This window comes from Oncorhynchus mykiss, chromosome 5 (genome assembly GCF_013265735.2).
Source record: "Oncorhynchus mykiss isolate Arlee chromosome 5, USDA_OmykA_1.1, whole genome shotgun sequence".
NCBI lineage: Eukaryota > Metazoa > Chordata > Actinopteri > Salmoniformes > Salmonidae > Oncorhynchus > Oncorhynchus mykiss.
This window is the reverse complement of record NC_048569.1, coordinates 60,626,484-60,633,199: the sequence shown is the minus strand read 5'-3', so window position 1 is coordinate 60,633,199 and position 6,716 is coordinate 60,626,484.

Here is a 6,716-nt window from a genome sequence, read left to right as displayed (position 1 = left end):
TCCAGGTCTTTATGTGTGTGTACATATGTGTTTATGGATGTTAAAGACCCAACCCAAATGTGCCTCCCAAAAACCCTTCCCTCTGCATATTTTGTGTCAGGATATTTATGTTCAGCATAATGGACTTTTCGCACAGTTGATATTGAAAACCAGATTTGATGTCTGGTAACTAGCCTGAACATTTCTTTTTACAAATAATATAACCGATTGACGAAAAGACTAAGGAGTCATTGTATTTAAAGGGAACGTTCACCCAAATGACAAAATAACACATTGGTTTCCTTATCCTGTAAGAAGTCTATGGACACGGTACACTATATACAGTGCCTTGCGAAAGTATTCGGCCCCCTTGAACTTTGCGACCTTTTGCCACATTTCAGGCTTCAAACATAAAGATATAAAACTGTCTTTTTTTGTGAAGAATCAACAACAAGTGGGACACAATCATGAAGTGGAACGACATTTATTGGATATTTCAAACTTTTTTAACAAATCAAAAACTGAAAAATTGGGCGTGCAAAATTATTCAGCCCATTTACTTTCAATGCAGCAATCTCTCTCCAGAAGTTCAGTGAGGATCTCTGAATGATCCAATGTTGACCTAAATGACTAATGATGATAAATACAATCCACCTGTGTGTAATCAAGTCTCCGTATAAATGCACCTGCACTGTGATAGTCTCAGAGGTCCGTTAAAAGCGCAGAGAGCATCATGAAGAACAAGGAACACACCAGGCAGGTCCGAGATACTGTTGTGAAGAAGTTTAAAGCCGGATTTGGATACAAAAAGATTTCCCAAGCTTTAAACATCCCAAGGAGCACTGTGCAAACAATAATATTGAAATGGAAGGAGTATCAGACCACTGCAAATCTACCAAGACCTGGCCGTCCCTCTAAACTTTCAGCTCATACAAGGAGAAGACTGATCAGAGATGCAGCCAAGAGGCCCATGATCACTCTGGATGAACTGCAGAGATCTACAGCTGAGGTGGGAGACTCTGTCCATAGGACAACAATCAGTCGTATATTGCACAAATCTGGCCTTTATGGAAGAGTGGCAAGAAGAAAGCCATTTCTTAAAGATATCCATAAAAAGTGTCGTTTAAAGTTTGCCACAAGCCACCTGTGAGACACACCAAACATGTGGAAGAAGGTGCTCTGGTCAGATGAAACCAAAATGGAACTTTTTTGGCAACAATGCAAAACGTTATGTTTGGCGTAAAAGCAACACAGCTCATCACTGTCAAACATGGTGGTGGCAGCATCATGGTTTGGGCCTGCTTTTCTTCAGCAGGGACAGGGAAGATGGTTAAAATTGATGGGAAGATGGATGGAGCCAAATACAGGACCATTCTGGAAGAAAACCTGATGGAGTCTGCAAAAGACCTGAGACTGGGACTGAGATTTGTCTTCCAACAAGACAATGATCCAAAACATAAAGCAAAATCTACAATGGAATGGTTCAAAAATAAACATATCCAGGTGTTAGAATGGCCAAGTCAAAGTCCAGACCTGAATCCAATCGAGAATCTGTGGAAAGAACTGAAAACTGCTGTTCAGAAATGCTCTCCATCCAACCTCACTGAGCTCGAGCTGTTTTGCAAGGAGGAATGGGAAAAAATTTCAGTCTCTCGATGTGCAAAACTGATAGAGACATACCCCAAGCGACTTACAACTGTAATCGCAGCAAAAGGTGGCGCTACAAAGTATTAACTTAAGGGGACTGAATAATTTTGCACGTCCAATTTTTCAGTTTTTGATTTGTTAAAAAAGTTTGAAATATCCAATAAATGTCGTTCCACTTCATAATTGTGTCCCACTTGTTGTTGATTCTTCACAAAAAAATACAGTTTTATATCTTTATGTTTGAAACCTGAAATGTGGCAAAAGGTCGCAAAGTTCAAGGGGGCCGAATACTTTCGCAAGGCACTGTATATAAAAGTATGTGGACAACCCTTCAAATTAGTGGATTCGTCTATTTCAGCCAAACAACTTGCTGACAGGTGTATAAAATCGAGCACACAGCCATACAATCTCCAAAGAAAAACATTTGCAGTAGAATGGCCTTACTGAAGAGCTCAGTGACTTTCAATGTGGCACAAGTCAGTTCGTCAAATTTCTGCCCTGCTAGAGTTGCCCTGTAAGTGCTGTTATTGTGAAGTGGAACAGCTCAGCTGCGAAGTGGTAGGCCACACAAGCTCACAAAACTGGACCGCCGAGTGCTGAAGTGCGTAAAAATTGTCTGCAACACTCACTAGTGAGTTCCAAACTGCCTCTGGAAGCGCCGTCAGCACAAGAACAGTTGGTCAAGAGCTTCATGAAATGGGTTTCCATGGCTGAGGAGTTGAACACAAGCCTAAGATCACCATGCGCAATGTCAAGCGTGGAGTAAAGCTTGCCGCCATTGGACTCTCCAGCAGAGGAAACGCGTTCTCTGGAGTGATGAATCACGCTTCACCATCTGGCAATCTGATGGACAAATCTGGATTTGGCAGACGCAAGGAGAACGCTACCTGCTCCATTGCATAGTGCCAACTGTAAAGTTTGGTGGAGGAGAAATAATGGTCTGGGGCTGTTATTCACGGTTTGGGCTAGGCCCCTTAGTTCCAGTAAAGGGACATCTTAATGCTACAGCATACAATGACATTCTAGACCGTTCTGTATTTCCAGGTTTGTGGTAACAGTTTGGGGAAGGCCCAATCTGTTTGAGCATGACAATGCCACCGTGTACAAAGTGAGTTCGATGCAGAAATGGTTTGTCGAGATCGGTGTGGAAGATTGGCCTGCACAGAGCCCAGACCTCAACCCCATTGAACACCTTTGGGATGAAATGGAACGCCAACTGCGAGCCAGGCCTAATCGCCCAACATCTGCGCCCGACCTCACTAATGCTTTTGTGGCTGAATGGAAGCAAGTCCCCCAGCAATGTTGGAAGCAAGTCACGCAGCAAAGCCTTCCCAGAACAGCACAGGCCATTATAGCAGCAAAGTGGGGACGAATTCCATATTAATGCCCATGATTTTGTAATGAGATGTTAGACGAGCAGGTGTCCACATACCTTTGGTCATATAGTGTATGACAGCAATCCATGCTTTGGTTTAGTGTCCCTGGCAGTGGCTGGCACGGTTTCCAAATGCTAACGTTTTAGCAAGTCATCAGACCAATATTAGCATTTTTCTCTCATCATGTTCAAATCATTTATAAATTACTTTCAAATCATCTATAAATTACTTTCAAATCATCTATAAAATACTTTTCAATTGAGCTTCACAATCAATTTGAGATACTTTTGAATAATTTGGGCATTATTCGACAAAGTTATATATCGATCCCACAATTTGCATGGGATTTGTGCCAGGGAAATGGTACCAGTGAAATTAAACAAAAGCATGGATTAATGTCATACCTTGTCTATAGACTTCTGACAGGGTAAGGAAACCAATAGGTCATTTTGTATTTTGGGTGAACTACCCCTTAATGAATAAATCAGACCAGCCATCAGCACACAGGATAGAAAGGATTGCATTATGTCCGTTACTCTTTTGGCTCCTGCTATGTACATACATAATTCATGTTCCGTGGTTGCCATGGAGCTGTAAGGCAGCCTAAACAAAGAGCTCTGTACATTTTGCACATATTTGAGATGTTTTTAAGTGTTTCTTGTTTTCTAATCAGCTTTTTTTGTGGCATCACCATCATCATCAAACCATCATCATCAAACCATCAAATTACTCAGTTTAGGAGCCTGAGATCACTGATCTACTGAGGGAATCCTTCTCTATGACAATGTTGTCCAGTCCTTTGTTTTATGTGCTATACAGTGCATTCGGGAAGTATTCTAACCCCTTAACCTTTTCCAAAATTTGTTACGTTACAGCCTTATTCTAAAATGGATTAAATAGTTATTTCCCCTCATCAATTCTGGATAATTTGTATCCAATTATGTACCGTGTTGTGATGTCAACAAATTGCAAATCTCCTTTCATTGGACATCATAGCTTTTGAAAACTATCAGAAATAAACAGCGCAACGCGGAAGCGTCAATTATCACTTCGCAACGGCTATGGAGGAGAATGTGGCACTCTTGGAAAGTTCAGACAGAAGCTGCATTGGCCCATATCTCTCTCTCTCCCAAACCATTGACTTTTCCACATTTTGTTACGTTATAGCCCCATTCTAAAATGGATTCAATCATTTTTTTCACTCATCAATCCACACACTAACCCATAATGACAAAGCAAAAACAGTTTTTTTTACATTTTTGAAAATGTATTAAAAATAAAAACGCAAATATCACATTTACTATTCAGACCCTTTACTCAGTACTTTGTTGAAGCACCTTTGGCAGCGATTACAACCTTGAGTCTTCTTGGGTATGACACTACAAGCTTGGCACACCTGTATTTTGGGAGTTTCTCCCATTCTTCTCTGCAGATCCTCTCAAGCGCTGTCAGTTTGGATGACGAGTTTCGCTGCACAGCTATTTTCAGGTCTCTCCAGAGATGTTCGATCAGGTTCTGGCTGGGCCACTCAAGGACATTCAGAGACTTGTCTCGAAGCCAAACCTGCGTTGTCTTGGCTGTGTGCTTAGGGTTGTTGTCCTGTTGGAAGGTGAACCTTCGCCCCAGTCTGAGGTCCTGAGCACTCTGGAGCAGGTTTTAATCAAAGATCTCTCTGTACTTTGCTCCGTTCATCTTTCCCTTGATCCTGACTAATCTCCCAATCCCTGCCTCAAACAAAAATCCCCACAGCATGATGCTGCCACCACCATGCTTCACCGTAGGGATGGTGCCAGGTTTCCTCCAGACGTGAAGATTGGCATTCAGGTCAAAGAGTTCAATCTTCATTTCATCAGAGCAGAGAATCTTTTTTCTCATGGTCTGAGAGTCCTTTAGGTGCGGACTGTCATGTGCCTTTTACTGAGGAGTGACTTCCATCTGGCCACTCTACCATAAAGGCCTGATTGATCGAGTGCTGCAGAGATGGTTGGTCTTCTGGAAGGTTCTCCCATCTCCACAGAGGAGCTCTGTCAGAGTGAACATCTCCCTGACCAAGGCCCTTCTTCCCCGATTGCTCAGTTTGGCCAGGTGGCCATCTCTAGGAAGAGTCTAGGTGGTTCCAAACTTCTTCCATTTAAGAATGATGAAGGCCACTGTGTTCTTGGTGACCTTCAATGCTGCAGAAGGTTTTTGGTACCCTTCCCCAGATCTGTGCCTCAACACAATCCTGTCTCGGAGCTCTACAGACAATTCCTTCGACCTCATGGCTTAGTTTTTACTCTGACATGCACTGTCAACTGTGGGACCTTATATAGACAGGTGTGTACCTTTCCAAATCCAATCAATTTAATTTACCACAGGTGGACTACAATCAAGTTGAAAAAACATCTAAAGGATGATCAATGAAACAGGATGCACCTGAGCTCAATTTCAAGTCTCATAGCAAAGGGTCTGAATACTTCTGCAAATAAGGTATTTCATTTTTAATACATTTGCAAAAAAATCGAAAAACCCTGATTTTCACAGTTGTCATTATGGGGTATTGTGTGTAGATTGATGAGGGAAAAAAATATTGTATCAATTATAGAATAAGGCTGTAACGCAAAACAAAATGTGGAAAAAGGGAAGGGGTCTGAATACTTTCCGAATGCAGTGTGTGTGTAACCCGAGTATGTCTGGTAGGCTAGGTCTGTTATGTTATGATTGTTACTTTTTGAACCATTTATGTAAGAAGACCACAACATAAATGTTTTGTCACACTGTTTTGTGTCGTCCTCGATTTTAAATGCATTATCCACGTGTGGTTGTATTGTATTTTAAATGATCAAATCTGCCTCTGTCTGTCTGTCACACGCACCGACACACACAGACAGACAGACACAGACAGACACCGACAGACACCGACACAGACAGACACCGACACACAGACACACAGACAGACACCGACACCGACACTCACACAGAGACAGACACACAGACACCCTCAAACACACAGATAGACACACAGACACAAACGCACACACACAGACAGACACAGACACACACAGACACACACAGACACACACAGACACCGACACCGACACACAGACAGACACCCACAGACACCCTCAAACACACACACAGACACACACAGAGACAGACACCCACAGACACCCTCAAACACACAGACAGACAGACACACAGACAGACACACACAAACACAAACAAACACACAGACACGCACACAGACAGACACAAACACAAACAAACAGACACGCACACAGACAGACACGCACACACACACAGAGACAGACACAGACACAGACACAGACACAGACACAGACACAGACAGACACACACACACAGACACAGACACACACACACACAGGCACAGACAGACACACACACAGACATACACAGACAGACACACACACACAGACACACAGACACACACACATACACATCAACTGCAGTCCAGAGATATTCCAAGCCAGAGTCTTTTGATTTGACTCAAGTCTGCCACTGGCCTGAGCTCTGGAGAGGTGGAGCTAGCGTGTGTGAATGTGTGTGGGTGCGCGTGCATGCGCGTTTGTATTTATGTCTGGAATGGGAAGGGAGGAAAGGAGGAGGCTGAGGGGGGGTCAAAAATAGTGATGAGGCCATTCAATCCCTCACCCCGCTTGTTGCACTTAGCTCCCCCCTCTGTCCATCCTGCGCTCCCATCCCTCTAAACAGTCT